The sequence below is a fragment of the Colobus angolensis genome, unplaced genomic scaffold (assembly GCF_000951035.1).
Source record: "Colobus angolensis palliatus isolate OR3802 unplaced genomic scaffold, Cang.pa_1.0 Scaffold7, whole genome shotgun sequence".
Lineage (NCBI taxonomy): Eukaryota > Metazoa > Chordata > Mammalia > Primates > Cercopithecidae > Colobus > Colobus angolensis.
The window spans coordinates 16234566-16259227 of record NW_012120709.1 but is presented as its reverse complement, the minus strand read 5'-3'; positions in this window follow the sequence as shown (position 1 = coordinate 16259227).

Genomic DNA, 24662 nt, shown 5'->3' with positions numbered 1-24662 from the left:
TATAATATATATGAATTTAAAATCAAACCTGCATGGGCGTCAGATCACCTAGAAAGCATTATAAGAATATATACATCTGGGTTCTAATCTGGATCTACTCAATTGGAATCTCTAGGGTGGAATCTTAGAGAATGTATTGTTCAAAACGCTCTGTGAGTCACTCCGATTCAGCTGGTCTTCTGCAGTTTGGCAGTAACAGCCATCAAGTCCATCTCATTTAAGACTCTCATGCTCTACCGACCAAGCTAGCCAGGCATATCAAACACATCTCATTGAAGAAGCAGCACATAGTCGTTGTAACTGTGATAACGTCTTCATCATTACTGACCTGTCAGAGCACACTAAAGTTTTGCTGTCCTGGATTTTTCTCTGACACTACATATCAGTTGTAATGTGCTATGATCTCATCTGTCAACCAGCACCAAGCCATTGGCTTGTGTTTTGCCAACAATGACTGGATTATAATTGAACCTGAGCTTGTAGACCTTGGGCATGATATTCACAATGCTGGAGTCACTGAACTGAAATAAGGGTCACTAGCCTCTTTTGAGAAGTCAGTTACAATGAGATTGACTCAATAGCTTATATGTCCCTATTTTTTAGTAACAGTTTGTAAAATTTTTGGTTTTTGTTAAGGGTAGCCTTGAACGCATTGTGTTAGACAAGTTACCGTTAGCACCACCTGTTTTTCCATTAGCTGCTGTAGCCTAATTAGATTTATACCATATCAAGAAATATCCAAAGTGTGCAAATGTCAGAACTTCACCCCATTTAGCCATCCATTGGGAACCAGGACATAACAAAGTGAATTAGCTCTCTGCCCTTGAAAACCTAAGAACTGTTTTTAGGTAGTAAGTATTAAGTTAGAAATATCGCCCTGAAATATAAACTCCAGGTCTTTCCTGGAAGATGTTGCAACCCTTCCCAGTAATCATCACAAGTGCTAATGCCAGATGCATTATTAACAAAGCATATGCACATGCTGGGAACTTCAGAACTAAGTTTGGCTTGATGACCAAGTGGACTCCAATATGTAAGTGACACAGGCTCTGAACAGCTGCGCTGCATAATTCACCTTCATCTTACAGTTTTGAAAGTGAACATGTTTGCCTCATAATCTATTGCAGATGTGAAGTAATTCCAACTGCTTCAAAGCCCAAGTCTTTCAATACAGTACCTTCTTTATGGGAGTGTACTACACTTAATTTGAGAAAAACAAGTCTAAAATATTTGATTTGTAGAAATACTATAAAATCTCACATATTACATCAATCACACTTTTCAAGACTATATGGAAACTAAGCTTGATAACATCAACCTCTACTCCTGAAGGAGACTGTTTTGTCACTCAGAGTGCATATTAGGTGCTTAAAAAATGACGAAGTTCTAAGAATTCTGTAGAACTAAGCAAACTAACCGTTAACTTATTGATTCATGCATTCATTTATCTATCTAATCATTCAAGAACTTTTTAATAAGTACCTTCCGCATGCCAGGCACTAGGATACTGAGAAGTATAATGAAGAAAACATAAAGTAATAGGAAAGAGGGTAACAGGAGGGTTGGGAGGTGTATGCTACTTTAAATAGAAAAGGCCCCTTTGATGAAGCATCATTCTAACAGAGACCTGAATGAAGTGAGGAAGTAAGTCATGGAAATATCTAGGGAATATGTTCCTGGTAGAGGAAAAAGCAGGTACAAATGTCCTGAGGCAGAAACCTGTTGGAATATTTGAGCAACAGCAAAGAGGACAGGAGAATAAAAGGGGGTAGGAGATATTAGAACATGGGAAATAATTTGAATGTGAGCTTAAAACTGAAGAGAGGCTGTTTACAGGTCTTAGGCAGGGAGTAGCATGGTCTGACTTAGGACCGTAGAGGATTGCCGTGACTACTGTGTGGAGTATTGATTCAGTGGGGCTGGGACAGGGGAGGGGTATATCAGGAGAAGTGTAGAGGCAGAAATTTGTAGCTCCTGTGATCCTTATGCCAGTGTTAAAAATCTATAGCACATCTTCAAAGACTGGTTATATATTATTGATTTGCTGCTACAGCTGTGTTATCTTCAGAAAAACCCTACATTGCTATAATTCAGTTGTGCAAGTAAGTACTAAAATAAAATGCACCATGTTCTAAAAGCCAGGTTCCCCTGAACTCCTTTAAGAAGGAGAAAGGTTAAAAAACAAATGAAACTGTCTCTTGTTTTTTTCTGCACATGGAACGTAAATCGTTACTTATCTAGAGTGAGTAGGAAGGTATTATTTATAAAGCAGAGTTGTTAAGTGTTATTGCACAGGTTGTCCAAGATTTGATTTTATAAGAGATCTTCAAAAAAGTTTTTGGGGGAAGAAAAATAATTCTAAGTTTTGCTGAAAACACAAAAATTATTAAGTACATAATTTTTTTCTAATACCAAATTTTATGAAAACATAAACATCTGTTTTGTAATGCAGATTCATGCACCTAATACCCAGAGGTCTAAAATAATAAATTTGGATGTGATCCAAGAATCTCTATTTTTAATCTAATGGACAGAAATGAATGGTCTGCACATACTTCAGACAATTATCTATGAACAGTTTTTCTCAATACTAAGCCTTTGGTAAAGTTTGAGAATATATGTTTAATTAAGATAAGGAAGTTCAGGGTTTATATTTCAGGCATTGTAGCATCTAGTCAGACTGTACTTTTCTGGAAACTCCTTTCTCCTCCCATTCTTATCACATGGTTTTTGAGGGACAGTGGCTTCCTGAAATATTATTTTCTTTCTGCTTCTTCCTCTCATCCCTAGCTAGTGTTGATTGGTCCAAACTGCTGTCTTCACTCAAGCCAGGCCAATCAGAACTGTTCCTTGGGACCAGAAATTCAAGCCTCCTGGTTAAAGCCATCAGACAGAAAATATAAGAGTGTTTTATGGTACATTGGAGAGAACTGATAATCAGTAATAGAAAGGAAGTAGGCTGTGCATGGTGGTCCATGCCTGTAATCCCAATGCTTTGGGAGGCTGAGGTGGGAGAATTGCTTGAGGCCAGGAGTTTGAGACCAGCCTGGGCAACATAGTTAGACCTATGACCAATCAACTGGTCATGATGGTACATACCTGTAGTCCTCAGCTACTAGGGAATTAAAACAGAATAAATTAGAAACAAGATTTCCTAAAACTACGTAAATGTGCAAAGGTGTGTTCTCAATAATGAAGAGTAAAATCATAGCTGAAAACATTCTGTGGATACGAGTCTTAAACAAGGTCTTCCTTAGCATGGAATTCCTCTTAATAAAGAGCCCATATTAACTTGCTGGCCATTCATCCATCTAGCTCGTGTGCCTTCTTTATTTTCATATCCTTGGAGTCTGGCATATTGTAGACATAGGTGCTTAATAGTAGTAGAAAAAAATGAACAAATGTTCTGTGAATGCCTCTTATTTGCAAGATACCTTTTGGGAGATGTTTATGTAAATTAGCTCACTTCAGTTTCATAATAATCCCACGAATTATTTGTACCCTCAGTTTATCCAGAGGGTGAGGCTTAAAGAAGGTGCGATTCTGCCTAAAATCACAAAAATAGTGTGTTAACTTTCCATCTGAGTACATTTTGGGAGTCACACACACACACAACACATACACACACAACAGTATTAACAAGTGGGCTTATGGCTATCACCTGTCTCATGAGGATCCCTCATTTTAACTGCACAAAGAACGTCAGATCCTATTAATTCTCAGAAATTTTCCAGGGACATACTGCTCTAGTCAGCTACTTTCAGACTTAAATTGTGAGAAGACTATAGCAGATGGCTTCTCTATACATGCTAATATAAATGACAAAGCATTTACACTTTGCTATTGTACATGGACTAGCTAAACCTATGAAAGCCCTTGGTACAACCTCAGAGGCTGCATGGATACTATTAGTGCATTCATGGGGTATAGAAGGAAAACTGGATTTGACTGAAGCAGAACCAAGGATAAAGTACATTTCCTCACAGTAGAGTGAAGGTGGTTGGTCCTGTCCCTCCACTGGATCAAGGATCAAATGAGACCACAGCTTGAAAGACAGTATGCAATAAAGGTGTTGGCTTTGGAGTCAGAAAGAAGTAAAATTGAATCCTGGCTCTCCTGCTTACTGGCCGTGAGACCATGTGACCATGTCAATTTAATTAAAATTTCTAGCCAAAGACTTAAACTTTCCATTTCCACATGGGGACGATACAGTACTGCCTATTTCACAGGTTTCCTGTGAGGATCAAATAGGTTACCAAAAATACAACATATAGTTAGCATTCATTCTACACAAGAGCGTAAATAGAACAATACTTTGATGACACTCCAGGGAAGGAGGACAAGGGAGTGTTTGTGAGTGCTTTCTCACTCCACCTCTGGGTGTACCTGGGATACCACATAATCCCAGCAGACCTCTGGCGACAGATGGGATGAGTTAAGACGGATGTTATAGTAGCAAGATAGGAGTCTTATTTGCTGATCGTTTCATGTGTCAATCTCTTGTGAAATACTCAATAAATTCCATGGACTAACAGACAGTGTTTCATACTTCATCTGATCTCCTGAGGTGCCTCGCATGGAGCTTGGCCCTGCACAGGTGCTCAGTAGAATTGTTTGAGTGATTATCAAGGTGTTTTGAATCTCTGGCTTAATTGCCATGTTCTTGAAAGACAACTGAAGCATGGACTAGGACTCTAGTGATCTGATTCTGATCCTTCCTTTGCTATCTTTTTAGTGGTGTACATTGGGTAAATCACAGCCTCTCTGGGCCTCCGGTGGCTTATTTTCAAATGGATACTCCAAACAGGACACTGAATCAGGTGTTTTTATTTCAGGAGTGATCATCTATATCTTATACCTCTAGGGTTAACATAGCCCTGTGTAGGAAAATCATTGCATGGACACGAGGTGGGCTCAAATTTCCCCTTTCCTCTGCACTTCCCCACTAGCCTCCAGGGCTGTTTTGGTGTCAGAATCCTAGGAGAGAAATGTGTGTCGTCTTTACTTTAACTTCATTTCACAGCTGAACCAGTGAGCCTTGAGCTCCCTGTTATAGCCAACGCAGCTTTCCCTTTGGGGCAAGAATGCGCTGCTCAGTGCAATGAAGTGCATGGGCTGCTTGTGGAATCTTCTGTCTGTCAGTCAGGCCTTTGGACAGGAGCTGGAGAGCCGTCAATTCAAGGTTAAAGTCTCTGGCAAGGACGGGCACCCTGGGATTCTTTTTGGCTGCCTGAAAGAAAATCTTCATTTGTTGGCTATTTTCATCTTATTAGGAGTAGCTTTGGGAGGAAAGAACATATTTTCTGTGTAGAGAAGGATATTTTTCTTTTTGTTTGCCAAGGCAAAATGGTATGTATCTAGTTAACCTAAGAAACGCACAGAGCTATTAAGATATTTGGAGGTAAACAATCCTTTGAAAATTAAATTAGCAATATTCATACACAGTAAATAGGACTAGTTATCTAAAGGAGAAATCCTCTGTACAGGTATAAAGAGTTGAATTTTTATTGATTGATTGATTGAGACAGGGTCATTTTCTGTTGCCCAGGCTGGAGTTCAGTGTTGCAGTCATAGCTCACTGCGGCCTCAACCTCCTGGGCCCAAGCAATCCTCCTATCTCAGCCTCAGGAGAAGCTGGGACCATAGGCATGTGCCACCTGGCCTGGCTAATTTTAAACTTTGTTTTTGTAGAGATGGAGTCTCCCTATGCTACCTAGGCTGGTCTCCAACTCCTAGGCTCAAGCGTTCCTCTTGCCTCAGCCTCCCATAAGTTACAAATTAGTAAGTAGAATCCTAATATGTTACATGTGTCTTACTTGGAGAAAGACTTTGAGAAGTTACAAACATATACATTGCAAAAATGGTAATTGACCCATCGTCGGTGAGCCAACAAAATCTGACATCACCAAACTCTACTGATAAATGGCATCTTATGAGAGCTTTGGCCACAGACAACTGGCCTTATCTTCCTAATCATCTGTGTTACAGGCCATATTATTTAAAATTTCAACAAAACTACAAAAAAGAGTAAGTAATGGCTCTGATTCATAAGAATTATAATATAAATTAGGAAATCCTGCATATTTTTTAAAAATTATTTTTATTTTTTATTTTAGATTTGGGGTACACATGCAGGTTTATTACGTGGATATATTGCATAATGGTGAGATTTGGGCTTCTAGCGTACTCATCATCCAAATAGTGACCGTTGTATCCAATAGATACTTTTTCAATTCTCACCCGCTCCCAACCTTCCCCCATTGGAGTCCCCAGTGTCTGTTGTTTCCATCTTTATGTACCCGTTGTTTAGCTTCCACTTGTAAGTAAGGACATGTAGTATTTGATTTTCTGTTTCTGAGTTATTTCATTTAGGATAATGGCCTCTGGCTCCCTCCTTGTTGCTGCAAAGGACTTAACTTCATTTTTTAAAATGGCTGCATAGTATTCCATGGTGATATAGACCACGTTTTCTTTATCCAGTCAACTGTTGAGGGACACCTAGGTTGACTATGATTTTCCTATTGTAAACAGGATCCTGAACATTTTGATTCTAGTAGAGTTCATAGAATCAAATGCTGATGACAGATTGTTAACATCCAAAAATCTTATTCATCTTTAGCTATTTCCTAAGCAAAGTGAAAAGGAATGGCAATACTTGCATGTTTCTGATAAAAGATACTATATTAAGGAGATCAGGAAATTCAACTTTTTAGAAAAAGACAATGTATATTTTTGATGCGGTATCTAGCAATCTAAAGAGTTTTTAGATACCTTTACCCATACAGGAGAAGCTGCACTTGAGAATCAACTAGAATACGTAGTTTAACAAAAAAATGAAGCCCAACATCCAGAAAGAGAGAAGCAAAATACCTCATTCTGGAATCTTTCAGCAAGGCTCTTGCAGTAACTAAAAAATTCAGACACATTGTTCTGAGTCATGAGAAATAACTCTTATACATCAATGGAAACCTGTCTTACACATTTTTTAAAAAAGAAATGCTTTTACATTTATTAAGAATACCATTACTATGTTTGAGGCTGTCTTTTCAGTTCAGTCATACTTTGGATTTTTCTCAAGAAATAGAAGACTTAAGAAATAATATTAATTTCATAAACTTCAGGATGGTTTCTTCTATGTCTTGCTGGAAATGCAAAAACAAGTGTAGTGATTTCTCCATTTGGAGCTTGTCTAGCTGTTCCTTCTCTCTTATATGAACACATATTCATGGCACATATAATCCTGCCTTGTAGATCTTATAGGAAATTTTTGAAGACAAAATTTTAATTTTTAGATCAAACATGACTGATAGACTAAGCAAATCTCCCATAAATCCTAAGGACAAATTAATGCAAATATTATGACAATTTTAAAAAATTACTTGCTTAAGCAGAAAATTGGAAGTTTGCGTATTCCCAGATAAATTTGAATCTGGCTTAAAAGTCAAAGTTGATATTGATAATCAACTTTCACTTGAATGAATACTAGGAAAACTGACAGTAGTGTCTCTCTTGGTTTTGCTTAACTGGCATGGAAACTGCCCATAATTGCTTAACACACACCATTGTCATCGCCCATGAGGTTCTATCCCAGGGATGGTAAATTTCTGACAGATGATCCTTTTGTAGTCATTGCATCAAAGCATTTTTTTCCTGTTGAGCCTAGGTGTGACCTCGGAATCTTCTTCAACACACTTGAATCTGCCATTGTTGGTTGATTGTCATTTATATAGAAGATGAAACTTATTTACCATCTCTGATAAAGCACAACATGTTCTTGCATTTTTATTTAAGCTGTGGTTACTTGAATATTTAGTTATTTACAATATAATTGTGAGCAGATGGCAGCCTACAAGTTATCCACTTATCCTGTGTGAGAGGAAGTAAGATCTTGCCTGCAGATTGTTCCTCATGGGAGGTATTATGATCAATGCCTAGACACTTTCCATTTTTCAGTTTTATGAATGACCTCCTTGCAGAATGTCAATGCAGCGCTTATGTGTTATGGGGTGTCAAATCAATTAGAACAAGTCAAAGAGATCTGTGAACAGACACTAATTTGCTGACATTTTAGTGACTTTTGAAAAATTGACTTAAATTTAACAGCAAGGTCACTAACACAAAATGACTTTTTTTTTCCTTGTTAAAAGAATAAAATCTGAGTATCGCATAAAAAGTAACTTCAGAAGGTCTAGGATGTTGGAAAACTTTCCCAGGGACTTTTTGACAGACATATGTGTTGACAGGTAGGCATATTTAATTATATCTGTTGTATTTCTCCTCCAGATTTTAAAACACTAGGAAAACCACTGGGTCAGGTATGAAGCCAATGCCTCCGTAGAACCAGAAGTTTCATTTCCGCTCAGTTACCTGACTATAAAAATTTTCTCTGGAGTAATATGTGAGACCCATTTTAACCTAGATGACTTTTGTATCAGTTCATTCTCATGCTGCTTTGAAGAACTGTCTGAGATTGGGTAATTTATTAAGGAAAGATGTTTAATTGACTCACAGCTCCACATTGCTGGGGAGACGCAGGAAACTTACCACCATAGTGGAAAGCAAAGGAGAAGCAGGCACCTTTTTTCATAGGGCAGCAAGACCAGTGAGTGCAAGCAGGAGAAATGCCAGATGCTTATAAAACCATCAGATCTCATGAGACTCACTCATTATGAGAACAGCATGGAGGAAACTGCCCCCATGATTCAATTCCCTCCACCTGGTCCCACCCTTGACCTGTAGTGATTATGGGGATTGCAATTTAAGGTGCCATTTGGGTCGGGACACAGAGCCAAATCCTATCAACTTGTGTCTGTTTATTGTTCCGTATTGGAGTCAATGAGTTAATAAAATCATTTCTAGGTAAAGTATGTGTAGAAATCAGTCATGGAGAACATGTATGGTCATATCCCATGAGATTGAGATTATATTGCTAAATACTAGAGTTAAGTCTGATTCTACTAAAATTGCATAAGGTGCCAGTTGTGTTCAATTTTTCCCCCACTTTCAATATATGATAATTAAAAAGATAAGATTTTATTCTGAATGATGACTGCCTCAATGCAGTTATTCTAGTTCCAATGGCTGAATAGATGCTGCTTTACAAATATAGACAACAGAGAATCAAATCCACCAACCTTTCAGCCACAGATTAATAGTTTGTATTTGTAATTAATTTAGATCTTATTCAAATTCTCAGATTACTACAATCTTGTAATAGTTTTGTTTAACTCTAGACAAAGCTTTGTATCAGTATGAGGTAGTATAAAATATATTTTTTAGGAAAAATGTAGCTTGCCAGGGTTATGTCTGTTCCTGTGGAATAATTATCCCAATTTCTTATATTCTGGGAAAAGTCATGCTAAGCAAATGGCTACATAGCACTATTTCATTGGATAACTAGTCTAAAAATATATTTTAGAGTTTATTTTACCTTTCAAAACTTTTCTGGAGCCTATAGGAAAAAAAATCCAAGAAGCCATGTTTAATTTTATTAGTTTATTTGGATAACTTCTAAACATTAATCCTTAACTCTTAGATCAGGAGAATCCTAGTCTTTTTGTCTGTATGCCTTCAAATCTAAATTCATTTAGTCCTTCCTCATTACTCTAGGCAAAATGATCTAAATGCTAACCCTTTGTTGTCAACTGTTGATTTATCTACATATCAACATGGGCTTTCCTACCTTCATATCTCTACCAAAATACCCATCTCTGACCTGGGCTTCAACTCCAGCAGTAGCAATGGCTGCATGAGTGAATGGTGTATTGAACACTCTACAAATGATGGTGGTGAGAGGAATACATGAGGAATAAAGTTGGATTTTTTGTCATTAAGAAATTCCCATCTTTTAAGGAGACAACATATAAATAGAATTTACTTACTGCCTGCAAAACCACACACATGTGCACAGATGAACACACACACAATAAAAATTTAAAACCTGGCTGAGCATATATATCTGAGTATGAAGATGAATATCAATCTTTACTTTTAGATGCCAGACAAATTTTATAGTTTTACATGTACACACACACTCTGATAGTGTCTCTCTCTTTGCAAAAATTACAAGGATTAAGCTGCCAGTTGCCACAGTGAGATCCTTCATTATAATTATTTCATTAACTTTACATGATGTACAACAATAAGTTTATCTGTGTATTGTTAAGTATTTTTATAATTAAAACTCCATCAGACTTGTCAGAATAAATGAATGGAACTCATTCTCCCTTACATAAGATCCTTTGTTTTTAATTTTTATTTTATTTTTTTGTTTCTTGCACTTTTACTGAAACACAACTTCACAACCTAGAGTGAAGATAGTCCAACTTAGTTTCTGGCACAAAATTCACACTGAATATTTGACAAATGACATAAAACAAAATCCCCAATATGCCTGATACTTTATTGATGATCCTGGATGAGATGAAGCACTGTATTCCACCTTCTCCATTTCCTTGTGGTGGTCTCATAATTTCAACTAGAAGTTGGAGGAGAAGTGGAGACCAAGCTAATGAGAGTCCCATAAGTGAAAAGGAATGACCAGGGAACACACTCCAAAATAACTGAGGTTTCCAGTTTCCTGGGGATTGATATGTTGGGAAATTACACAACTAAAAGATGCTTGAGCATACTGTAAAGCTTGACTAAGCTCACCTTAAGCATTATACCATGCAAATACAGGAATAAAAATGCCATTGTTCAACTATACTGATCTCTGACATGTATCTTGTCTCTTCTCTTAATTACATTTGTATTTTCACTGAATGTTCTTTGAAAATCCATTTGTGCCTTAATAGTGAAACTTAATTTGTGCAATTGAATTGTCATGAAAACATTACTGCTTCTTTCTCTTTGCCTCACTGTTATAGACTCTTGGGATGAAAAATAAATAGCAAATGGCATTAAAAAGCTGTGGTTAAGGGAAAAAATCTGAGTTCTAATCCATTTACTGCCATTAACCAGCTGGAGATACTGGATGAGTCACTTCTTTAACTCCTCCCTTCTTTTTAATTATATTTTTATTACCAGTTTTTCAAGACTTTTCCTACTTCAATTATCTTTTATCTCAAACATAATCAGTTCCTATGTCTCCATGGGGTCATTCCTATATGTTTGGATATTTCCCATCTTAATTTAAAATAATGAAATGGAAACTTACCATGTCATCATATCCCTCTAGTCAACATCCCTCCATCAAAACTGCTAGTAAAAACTGTCCATATAACTTATTTCCCTTTTTCTTTTCTAATATGGCTTCTGTATTTATTATGCTACCAAAACCACATCAATGAGGACCACGGCAACCATTATGTTGCCAAATGCAACAGATACTTTTCTAGACTGATAAACCACTTTACTGTGAAACATTTTCCTATTTGGCCATTCTAGCATCACACTCTTGTGATTTCCTCTTACCGGTAGGCCATCCCTTGTCAGTTTCCCTTATTAGCTTCTCCCTTACACCTGAACTCCCTCTCTAGATAATCCCACCCCTTTCCATGGCTATGTGAACACTTGGACCCTGGTTCCTACTCTTTCCCAAGTTCCCAAGAGCCTCTTTCACAAGTCTTTGAAATATCAACAGAATTTTTTTTTTTTTTCTTTCCTGTGGAGCCAAACTGTAAGTCAACACAGTTTCCAGCCCCACCAATAGTGGATCATTGCAACTTCCAGTACATTGAATTCTCAGCTGCAGAGGTGGCAACATTAAGCAGTGAAGTGTGCAGACTCTGTTTCTCAACTGTGATATTGTGAGATTCTTAAGAGCAGGTATAGTTTTTCCATCTTCTGTATTTTTGCCCCTACCCCTTACATTCCAGCACCTAGATGAGTACCCAAGAGGTGTTCACAATATGTTGACTTATTTGTAAGTGAACAATTCATGAGTGCCATGGTTGAGAAGACATTTTCTCTGCAGGCTGTGATGAAAAACATTGCACTTATTCAAAAGGTTCAAGTAGCACTAAGGACGGTAGAGAGACACAATGGTTAATAAGCAAGCAAACATTTAACTTTTTAAAATATAGAAAATAGAATTAGAGAGGCTGTTAGTACAGTGTTACTTTTCAATGAAAAATATTCTTGGGGCTCCAGAATGTAGCATGAATGTAGCAAGAATGAAGAGAACTTGTGCTGCATAGCCATTTTAGAAATAATACATTTGAAGCTAGAAAATATTATAACTATACAGAATTGTTTAATGCCATAGGGGTTAAATGTAGCATTTAGCATTACATTAATACATTTAACCTCTATGGCATTAAACAGTTCTATATAGTTATAATGTTTTCTAGCTTCAAATTTATTCTTTTAAAAATGGCTATCCAGCACATTTTCTTCATTCTTCTTTAGAACTGTCAGAACATTCTTCAAGGATCTGAGAAACTGTGTCCCCAGTGGGTGAAGAGACACCTAAATAAAGATGCACATGGGCCACGGTTGTAATTTGCTTTGGTATCAATGGGGATAGCATGTGCTAAAGAAATGCAGGCTGATATTATGACACAAAACTGAGCTGTATGATGTCGCGTTAAGCACTTGGCACCAGGAGAGTTTGATCTGATCTGAAGTGTGAATAGGATTGGTGAAAGAGTGTTGTGTGCTTTTGCTGAGTTTAGGATGGTGTCATTTGTGCTTCAGGAGAAGAGTTTAGACATTCTGTCCTGATGAATGTAATCAAGTCTTTATTTCATGGTTTCTGTTGACACTAATAGGTACAGGTTCATATTTGTTGACGAGGGTGAGAGGAAAACTATCGCCAACAGAAAGAATCCGATAGAAAGAGAGAAAAAGAAAGACCAGAGATGGTATATTGTGGTGGTTAAAGGCCAGAGCCTGGCGAAAAAGTGGTTCTGGGTTTAAAGTCTGCCTCCAGCATTTTCTTGCTGTATAATTTTGGAGAAGTTAAGAAAATCTCAAAACCCAAGTTTCTTTGTAAGATATCTACATTTCAGACTTCTTGTGAAGACCAAAAAAGATAATGCACGCACAAGGCTTAGCCCAGTGCTGATACAATAAGTGTGCAATAATTTGTAATTTGCATATGTCTTTATTCAAGAAAGTATTGGTCTAAAGAAAAAGCATCTGTTTATCTAATGGTTTACTTTTATCTGCTAAAAGTGCTTTTCTTTCATTTCTGGCTGAGACCTCCTTGGTCCTATTTCTCCCAGGATTCTCTAATTCTAATTTTGATTCTCCATGATTTTCTCTGATGAGCCATCCTTTCTATATTTAGATGAGATAATGCATGAGACACATTTAGAGTAATGCATAGTTGGAGATAAGTGCTCTATAAATGGTAGACATACTATTAGTTGTCATGTCCATTCATCTTACAGGATTTTACATCCTTTTAAAAACAGCCTCAATCACCTGATTCCTCCCTGCCACTTCTCTACAAATGATAGCGTTCACACATCTCCTATAATTCTCTCACAGATTCATGCGGGCTGCTCCTTATAACCCTACTCAGACCCTACTGAGGCATCAGGGTCTTTAAGGTTCATGTGAATTGCCTCTTTCTCCCACTGCCTGCTCCTCTCTTGGCTAACTGGTCAATTCTCTGGTTTTCCTGGGAATAACAATTGGGCATCTCCGTATGAATGTCTTTTATAGTTCCTTGCCTTGAACCTTGGCGAACTCCTGACCTGGCACCTGGTGTCCAGATTTCACATCTGACTACTTTGTTTGCTCTAGGGCGATGTAGCTTTGAAAGTAGTGCCATGAATCATATTGAGTTCAAAACCATGAAACAGAGGATGTAGTTCAGATATTCATTACAGCAGTTTCAATCCTATTTGGTGCAAGAATGCAAATGCTCCCTGAGAGAAAAGCATCCCAGGCAGAATTATTGTTTCAAACCAGGTATCAGCAACTCCATATACATGAAAACTTCCTAATTCTTATTTTGTATTTTCACTGAGTGCTATTTCTGGAGAGTTTATTTAAAATCTTTTTTTTTTTTTTTTAATTCTTTAAGTTCTAGGGTGCATGTGCACAACGTGCAGGTTTGTTACATATGTATACATGTGTCATGTTGGTGTGCTGCACCCATTAACTCATCACGTACATTAGGTATCTCTCCTAATGCTATCCCTCCCCCTTGCCCCCACCTCATGACAGGCCCCAGTGTGTGATGTTCCCCTTCCTGCGTCCAAGTGTTCTCATTGTTCAGTTCCCACCTATAAGTGAGAACATGCGGTGTTTGGCTTTTTGTCCTTGCAATAGTTTGCTGAGAATTATGGTTTCCAGCTTCATCCATGCCCCTACAAAGGCATGAACTCATCCTTTTTTATGGCTGCATAGTATTCCATGGTGTATATGTGCCACAGTTAAAATCTTACGTTCATGAAAGTGACTGTTAAAATGCAGCATGGCAATTTAAGGGGACCACAAGTGAACACATCTTTCTGACAACTTCATCACATTCACCTTAACAAGATTCAGAAAAGTGGGAATATATACAATGTAGGATATACAAGGCAGGAAAATATTAAGGAGAAGAAGAGAAATATTAAGGACAAGAACCTACCAGTTGGGAGGCGATGAGGTCAAAAGAATGATGGAAAAATATTTTGGGGGTAGGGGTGGGAGAGACATATAAAAAGAATGTTCTGAAAGGGAAGAACAAAAACAGACAGGAGAGCTGAAATCTAAAAGTGTGTGTGTGTGTGTTTGTGTGTGTGTGCACGTGTGTCCACGAACTTTGTCCATAGATGTAAAGTATAAGATTTAAAGTAGATTTAATATTCTTATTTAATGAGACAAGAGACGTACAGAATAAAGAAAAGGTTAAGAGTGGCTGTAGGAGTTACTGAGTTTAATTTGAGCTTCATGATTATGTATGTATGCTGTTATTTCTAGTCTTTTCAGAAAACATATGCAATGAAATTCCCATACAGTGCTTTTGCAGACTGTGGCTTTTTTTCTGTTTGCATCTCCCCTTCCTCTTTACTTTTTAATTGTGTTTATACAAAGTAGGTTCTAATTTCTGCGTAAAGCAACACAATTCTCTGCCTCAGCTATATTTTGCAAAATATAAACTAGAGAAGGGGTGGAGGGATATTGTGCTAACCTTGAAAAGCCTGTCAGCATGTTCCCTTCCTAACTCAACTGGCCACATGCCTAATGGGAAAATGAACAGGGAAGAGGAATTCAGTGGCATATTTAGTCATGTAATGCTATAATTCTCCTGCCCAGAATAATGTGAAATATTTGGATGAGAGGTCAAAATGCAAGATTAAGAAGACAAAATTGTATGTTTCACATGTTTCTCAATATTAAGTGTTTGTCCCCAAGAATCAAATTTTTGTAGATAAAGGAAATGAAATAAAGGAAACTTACATCTCAAGAGAACATTCATAGTGATGTGCTATACCTTGGGATAGTTTTTACTCCCTAACCCACTCATTTGATTCTCACAACAATTTTGGAAGATTTGCACATGAGAAAAACCGAGACTAAGTTTTAAGAGGTTAGGCAACTTAGCCAAGCCTCAGAAGGAAATTGAAATCCAGTTTAGTTTGAATCTCACATTTTAAATTCTACTTTTAAACATTCTTGGTTAAAAAAAGTATTTCAAAATATGGAGAATGTATCAGAAATGGCAGGATTCAGAAATAACTGTGGTTCTTCTGCCCCATATATTTAACTGGGATGAAAAGAAAATTTACAAAAGTACCTGTTGAAAGCCTTTGTCATTCATTATTTTGAGGAAATCTTGGAGTAAGATGTCCAGGTTTGAAAAAATACTTGCTATTTTTCTGTTAATGACACATTGCTATTTAGCTAAAAAAGGAATTTTGGAAAATGTAGAAAATTATGGAGAAAATAAAAATCATTAGGAAGCCCACTATATTAGTCAGAGTTTATGCTGGCTGCTCTAATAAAGTCACCCCCAAATTGAGTGAATTAAAGATTACAAAAATTAATTTCTCTTTCATGTTAGAGTCCTGAGTGCATTTTAAGTTGGGTAGTAATTTCTTCATTTTCAATGTGTCTTCAAAGTTTATTCTAGCCATCACCATTCCAGCCAGTAGGAAGGGAGGAAAGAACCCCCGTGCAAAAATTTATGGGCAAACATCCCTTCTACTCACTTCTGTTTTCAGAAGCAAAACTATGACCCCTCCTAGACACAGGAAAGTACGGTCCCTAGATAATCTATTCTTCCTCTAGCGCTGAGGAGGAAGGGTAGTGTCATTCCTCGTTTGGACTGCGACAACAAAATACGTTAGACTGGGTAATTTATAAGTAACAGAAATTTATTGTGCGTACTTCTGGAGGCTGGGAAGTCCAAGATCAAGGCAACAACACATTCAATGCCTGGTGAGACCTTGCTCTCTACTTCCAAGATTGTGCTTTCTCACTGTGACCTCAGGTGGTGGAAAGGCAAGGCAGCTCCCTTCGAATTCATTTATAAGGACACAAATCTCATCCCCAAAGATCTCACCTCTTAATGTTATTATTGCATTGGGTACTAAGTTCAAATGAATCAATTTTTGGGGAAACACCAACATTCAGATCATAGTAGGTAGAATAAATTTCAGATGAAAATTAGCTCCATACACAAATAACTATTATTATATTTTATTTGATATCCTTACAGAATCTTAATATGAATACCCACATATACATGATTTGAAAACAAAATGTCTGCTGTTTTGTAACATGCTTTTTTTCATTAAGCAAGAATATTGGCAATACTGTCCCATGTCGTTAAATATTCTGGTATAACATCACTGAAGTGTGGCATAGATATTCCATTATCTGGATGTCACGTATTTCATTCAACCAAACACCTGTAATTTTCCCCAGTATTTCACTAACATGAAAGTGAGGTGGATGCCTTTATATAAAAATCTTTCTCTACATCTCAGACAAATTCCTAGAAGTCAGTAGGTAAGAAATTGCTAATATATATTGCAAATATGCCCTAGAAAGATAGTATCAATTCATTGTCCTATCAGCAACATTTCCCAGTAAAAATATCCGGGACTTAGAAATATAAGAATCACCGACCCTTGACTTCTTTAGCACAATTATCTCCATTATTATAGAAATGCTTCAGACTAGGCCTCTGCCTATGGACATTAGTCATTCCAAAATATTTACTTCCTTCTCTGACACTTCTGTGGAAAAAATATGCTTCACTACCTCCTTGAGTTTGGGCTTGGCCATGTGGTCAGGGCTTGCCTGGTTGTGCAGCCTCTCTTGTTCCTCTCACATTGCCATGAGTTAAGTTTCCCCTGGAAAGCATTTATTTGAAGAAGGATGAAGCCTTAGGCAGACTTAGGTCCAATCAGCAGCTTACAGCTGCCCAGCCAAGCCAAGCCTATATCAGCCATATGTGAAAGAAATCAACACCTTAGTGTTGTATGACGCTGAAATTTTGTGGTTGTATATTTTGCAACAATGGCTGACTGATACTCTGGTAACTGACACCACCCATGAGAAAGGAACTGACCAGCATCTGGGGCAGGCTGCTCTGCCCCGGCTCTTTGCACCTTTCCTTTGATCTGTCTGTGTAAGTGATTGCTCCTTAATTTCCAGGTGTCAGCAGGTGATTTGAGCTAAAGTTATTATCCTAGTTGTGCCATTTCAGTCTTACATGTTTTTCCATTTTTGCTTTCTCTTTGTTCTAAACCTCAGTCCCAATCCAGTGCAAGAGGCTAATATAGTGTGGAACAGCATTTGGCTTCTAAAATGTCAAACCATAATGAGAAAAGGAAAACAATTATTAACAGAACCGGTCACAGACACCCATGGGGTGCATCCTTTTATCCCACACATTGTAAAGGCAATGCAGTGAGGTTATCAGCAGAGCCTAAACATCAGATGCATGACTCCAGTGGAGAAGCTGTGATACAGTTTCTTGAATGCTTAATGAAAAGGACAACTTTAGTAAAAAACAAAACAACAAAACAACAAGAACCATATGCAGCTTAATTAACTCTTGTGGATAAATTCCAAACATTTTATTCTAGGGACTGCTCAAGATCCTTGTTTTAGGGACAAATTTTGGTATTTTCAACATTTTATTAACTCATGGAACTTCTGAAAACCATTCCACAGATAATGATCTCAAGATTATACTGCTTAACTCAGTCAATCAACATTTATTGGCCATGTGCAGGAATATCTGTTAAAGATCAGGGATCCAAAGACTCAAATGCATGTTTCCTATGCTTAGCAAGTTTACAACCTAGCAGAAGAAGAGAGACACGACATATAAATAGGTCCACTTTAGAAGTGCTGTGATTGACCTATGGACAAGGTGCTATCTAAGGGGACAGGAATGATGTAAAGCCAGGATTCAACCCAGTACCCTGTCTCCCATTCTATCAAACCACACTGCATTTTATATACCAGACCTTTTTAGTTTCATTTTCTACTTTGCCTGGCTTCTTGCCACCAAGTCATATACTGTCATCCCAGTTGTTTTTCTATGTAACCCACGTCCTTTTTTTTTTCGAGATGGCATTTCACTCTTGTTGCCCAGGCTGGAGTGCAATGGTGCAATCTCAGCTCACTGCAACCTCCACCTCCCGGGTTCAAGCAATTCTCCTACATCAGCCTCCCGACTAGCTGTGATCACAGGTGCATATCACCACACCCAGCTAATTTTGTATTTTTAGCAGAAATGAGGTTTCACCATGTTGGTCAGTCTGGTCTCGAACTCCTGACCTCAGGTGATCCTCCTGCCTCGGCCTCCCAAAGTCCTGGGATTACAGCTGTGAGCCACCATGCCTGTTCCCCACCTCCTTTTAAATAAATTTACAGCTGTGAGCCACCATGCCTGTTCCCCACCTCCTTTTAAATAAATTATTTTGAACTCCTGTGACACTCTTGGTAGAAAAGTCTCTATCAGTCTCCATTCTTTACATTTTAGCCTGATAATCTTTATACTGTTGTTAAGAAGTCCCTCAGATGATTTTAATAATCAGTCTGCCCAGGGTTGCTTTATAGACTATTTCTTGGGAACATTATAACTCTTGAAACATTGAATTCTCACCTTCTTTAAATTCTCTCCTTTAACTTCTGGTCAGAATAGTGACTATGATTCTTGTTTCTTAGACCACACTACTAATGGAAAACTGAGGCTGATACATGCTTAAGCTCCAGGACTCAGTGATTCAAGGTTTTGGGGACCAGTGTATCTCACTGTCAAAGGTAGATTTTGATTTTGGTCTTCCATGACTATGTGTATCATCAGGAAAGGAGGCAACTTCATGGTTCCTTTCCTTCCCAGGAAGTTCTGTGGAGGGCTTCTGTGCTGGATAATTCCAGGTGGCACCACGCATATGTCACTAAGTGTGTGTCTCTTGAGAGCTTTAAATTATCTCTTCTCCATTGTAGCCAATCATGCTTGCTACTCTCACTTTCTACACCTAGGCTGCATGAGTTTTTGACCTTTGAAGGTTGCTTGCTCTTCTCAAGGTTACAATTACTGTTTTGAGGGGATCTAAATCAGCACTCAAAGAGTAGGTAGGGAATTCACTCTACGACTTCTTTTTCCCAAAACTTTTTGATCCATTATGGGTTTGGGTATTGACTCACTAAGCTTCCCTTCATATAGAATCCATTGCCCTTCTTGCAGGTGTCTGAGGCTTAACACAGGAAACCTAGCTTTAAGCTAGCTTGGCGTGTGACTCATAGGTACACTTTAGAGAACAGTGTCTTACTTACTATGACTCCTGACAACCTGCCCTGAAATTTCATAGTTACTAGGGTGAGGGTATAGAGCCTTGTGCTTCCTTTGGAGTCATGTATGTGCATGCACACACGCACACACACACATATACACACAGATAAAAAGGTGAAAGATTTGAAAGATTAGGAGTTAGGGCCAGGGAGGAAAGAAGCAATATAAAAATAGAATACAAGTATTACCTGGGTTGCTCAATGTGGAATCTGATCACTAGGCAACACATACATGTAAACAGGTGCTATTGAAATTACAGAAGAAATGTGTTCTCAAGAAATTTGCCAGATTTGGCAGTATTAACACATCTAAAATAGTATCAACTCATGTAATGCAGAGTGAAATTAAGTGCTAAAATATTTAGAAGACTATAAAAAAGTGTTTTAGGATTCTATTGCATTGTCTGCCCCTTGTCAATTTCCCTGTGTCATAAAAAAGAAAACCATAACAAACCACCACCACACAAAACATGCAAAACTCGCTCTGTTGGGTCATGCTGCTTTACTAAAATGACATCTTTCTCTTTGCTAGGGCTTATTTTACTATCTTCTCTCTTTTCTTTTTTGTTTTAACCTAGCAGCTAAGCATAACAAATGTAGAAAAACTAAATAGGAAAGTGGGAAAGCTGCCTCTCTTATTTTAGAGCTTGACAAGATGTGTTAGCTTTTACATTTTGAGCTCTGTAGGATGTCAGGCACTTCAGAGCAGGGGTGGCATCTATCTTTATGGTGCTAGATGCACAGGCATCCTATTTGGATGAAATCATCCTTTGTTTCATTTTTTTCAAAAAATAGAGTTTGTCAAGATCCCCAAAGTTCCTTCTAAAGAGGCAGTATGTCCTCTAGTTTCATTTGCAATTCTGGGCACCCCACTGCAGAGCAACGTGCTGCTGACTGCAGAGTGGCCTCCTGCGTGAGCCTTTGTGTGTTCAAGCTTCAGAATGTTCCTGCCATTTGAGAGCTCATCATGCCTTTTCTTGGGGGCCTCCAGGGACATAGCAGTGGGAATGCACATGTCCTGTTGTCCCATGCCACTTGTCATCACCATCAGAAGCTCTCAAATGCCTATTTTTTTTTTTATGAGGCAGCGGTTGCCTTGGCTGCCCATGGGAATCACAAGGGGAAGCTTTAAAAAACACTGAGTTCTGAGACCCATCTCAAGATCCTGATTTAATGGATCAGTGGTACAGCATGACTATTGATCTTTAAAGTCTCCTTGGGTGATTCTAATATTTAGCTGACATTGAAGGACATAGGGACATAGGGAGGAATAGGGTAGAGACTGTCTGTGTTGTGGGAGTTAACATGTAGGTGAGGTTAAAATAGAAGAACTTTAGAAGGAATGGTGCCAGAATGTGCACATTCAAATTGGCGTTTCCGGGAATTGTCTTTAGGGCCTGCTTTATATTGTCATAAACCTCTACGTGGGGACTAAACTTGGTGCTTTAAAGTTGAAGATGAGCCTTGGCAATAGCAAGTGATTGGGGTAGAGGCTCCACTGAATTATTTTTAAGTCTAATAATAGAAATGATTATGAAGTGAGGAGACTGGTTTGTTCCACTCTATTCTCCACCCATCTGCTAGAATTATCTTGCAAAATGTAAATCAGATTACATCACTCCTCTCTTTGAGACCTTCCAATGGCTTCCCATCAGGATGAAATGCAAATTCTTATCAAAGCCTCTGGCCTCTGTGCCCTACACAGTCATGTGGCTTTTCCCCATTGCACTGACCTCATCTCCTCCTGCTCTCCCTTTTAATACATGTCAGCCAAATAGGCCTCCTTTCTATTCTTTGAACTTGCCAAATATATTTCCACCTCAGAGCCTTTGTACTTCCTGCTCCCTTTAAAATGCTCATTCTCTCAAGTATCCAAGTGCCCTTGTTGTTATTCAGGCCTCAGTGCAAATGTCAAATCTTCAGAGAGCCTTTTTTCTCTCCACCTTGTCTATTCTAGTCACCCTTGACTATGTTATCTGTTTTATTGTTTTCATAGCACTTACTGCTTTCTGAAACTAACTCGTTTATTAGCACATGTGTTTGTTGTCTATCTACCCTCACACCCAAAATGTAAGCTCCTGATGACCAGCACCCTGGTTTGTGATGTTCATTCTTATATCACCAATACCTAGAAAGTGAGTGCCTGGTACGTAGTAGGCACAGAGTAATTACTGTTGGAGAAAAGAAATGAAGGAAGGAAGGGAGGAAGGAAGAAAGGAAATGCAGAGGGAAAGAAGGAGAACCAGGAAACTAATGAGTTCTTGATAATCTCATCTCTAGCTTTCCAAATATGTACTTAACCATCTGCATGTGCATGTACTTTGCTTATCCCCACAACCAACAAAATCTGGGTGAGATGGATCCCAATACCTCTATAGTCTTGATGACTCCTTTCCTAGAGCTGATGCTCAACCATTTTAGTAACAGCTTGAGAGCAGAAGCCTCCCTGGGAGGAAGCAAGGGTTTCTACGAGGATCAGGGAAAGCAGTAACCTTCAGCAAGCTTTTGTCAAGTTCAAGCATTGGATTTTGGTAGTTTACTGCATCAACTAGTGGACTACTGAAACATCTCAAGAGTCCACATAGGCTGTAGAGACTCTATATGCCCCAAATGTACGCAAAATTTCTGAAACAAGAATTCAGGAAGAAAGGGAATCCTGTATGTGGAATTTGTGCTACAGGTACGCATAAGTTACCATCTATCGAATGCATAAGTGTGTCCCAGCACTGAGCCAGTTTCCTGTAAGACTTAGAGTGTATATTAAGTCCATACAGAAGGACTGGGAGAAAGAAGAAGCCACACAGTTCAGGCTGTACAAACCAACATCAGGGTCTCTTATCTCTCCCAAGAAGTGGTTCTCAATCATATTCATGAGAAGAATCAACAAATTAGAAGGTACTATCTATAAAAGAAGCTTACAGACGAAATAGTTTGTAATCACACGTGCACAGTCTGGTTGCAAATTTGGTCCTCCTCCTCTCCCTCTTTCTTTCTCTCATATTAGATCATCTGGAAAGATGAAGGTGAGCTGCAAGAAAGATTATTTGCCCCCATTTGAATAGGAGAGCAAGTTGTCTCCTGGGACTTCTAGTGGAGCGGTTCTGTGCTCATATTTTCAGAATAGTACACTGAACAAACTTTCTGATTCTGTAACGAGAACACCTGGAGCAACCTGGCATCTACTTTTCAAATCTAGTTATTTATGAATATTTAGATTTTATTTCAAATCAATGTAGTTCTACCCAAGACTCTCAAGTGTCCCACACATACAGATGGTTTGTTGGGTCCTGATGGTGATATATATATTTTTTCAAATCTTATTGCCTTGCCTGAAAAACAGCATAGAATTGTATAACAGGCGGGAACAGTGGAATACAAGGCTCTCTATGTCTGGAGAATCATCTTCTGCCCTAAAGTGTCTTCCCACCTCCTCAATTTCCCTGCAGCTTCTTTTCTCCTGCTGGAAGAGTGGGTGGAGTGGGGGGGTTGTGGCAATATTTTATATTCCATTTGCTGCCTTCTGTTCTTGTTGTCTCTGATTTTGCATATGCCTTTATCAAGGACTGGAGATGCACATGGGAGAACTATATGATGTGATTTTAGGTGTCCTGGGAAGGACAGTCTGCCAAGCACAGATTGCTACCAGGCTGTTTACTGTGGGTGCCCGTATTACACCATTGGTTACTGTTCCTTTGAGTTTGCGTGTGATTTAACTTATAAGATCAGCTAAAATCTGTGCATGGAGAAAATGGGAGTGCTGAAGGGGAAAAAAGAGTGAGGAGGGGTGGTTGATAAATGAGGGGTTGCCCTTGGAAGGGGGGCATGATAGAACAGCCCAAGAAGACTGAGACTCTAAGATAGGAGACAAGGATTCAGAAAGGGAAAAGAGGAAGATGCCAACATCAGCTCCCAGGGGTATACTAAGTCCCTAGGCACATGTACTGTCCTTTCTCCTTGGGATACTAGAGAAACTAATGAATCTGGCTTAATTTCTTCCCCCCGCTGCTGTCTGCTACGGCATACCTCCAATGCAACATATTTTCCTGCCTTAACTTTCCTCCTCTATGAAGAGGACCACCATATGACTAGGAGGCCATGCCTAAGCAGATGTCACCCTCACCAAGTCCTAGAGACTTTACCCTTTCATGTCCTCCCCCATGTTGCCAATCTTTTTGCTACTACCTGTGGTGAGTGCTCACCATTTCTCAGCTGGAAGCCCAGTAATCTCACCTCTAGTTCCATCTCTCCAATTATTGCTATACTTTCTCAGGACCTTTTGCACAGTTTCTCACTAACTGAAGAAAGCATCATTATACTATCATTCACTGAGTTTTTACCATTTTCCATAAATTGTCTGCAATCCTTATGGTAATCCTGCCAGGAACATGCCATCATTCAGGAAGTAAACCACATATCTTACATTTGGATGCAGAGCTTATTGATTCCAAAGCCTTGTTCTTTTCACTATTCTTCTCCCAGCCTGTTCCCCACACTCTCATCCATCCATTCTGCTTCCTATTTCTCTGCCTCTGAATCAATTTCTACAGACTTGCAGTATTGAAGCTAGGAGTCAGTTTCTCCAAGACACCCTTTTCAAATATACATTCAGTATGTCACAATTTATTTTGTGAGACTCTTTTAGACATTCATTACATTCCCTATTACCCTCCAAGTCTGTAAATACCATGAGGCTAGAGACTGTCCATATACTTCATTTCTCTTTCTTCTCTCCATCCATCCCTGCTTTCTTTTGAAAGGGATTTAAGGCTGTGAGGGTAAATATTGGGTCTTTTATCTTTATATTCCCACTGCTTAGAACAGTTTCTGATGCATAAAATGTGACAAGTAAAGGTTTTATGAATGTATGAATGATGTCAATAAAACTATGTGAAGTAACAGCTAAGAATTAATAAAGTCTCCATTTTAGCAATGAGGAAAGTGAAGCTTGGACAGGTGGGATGGGC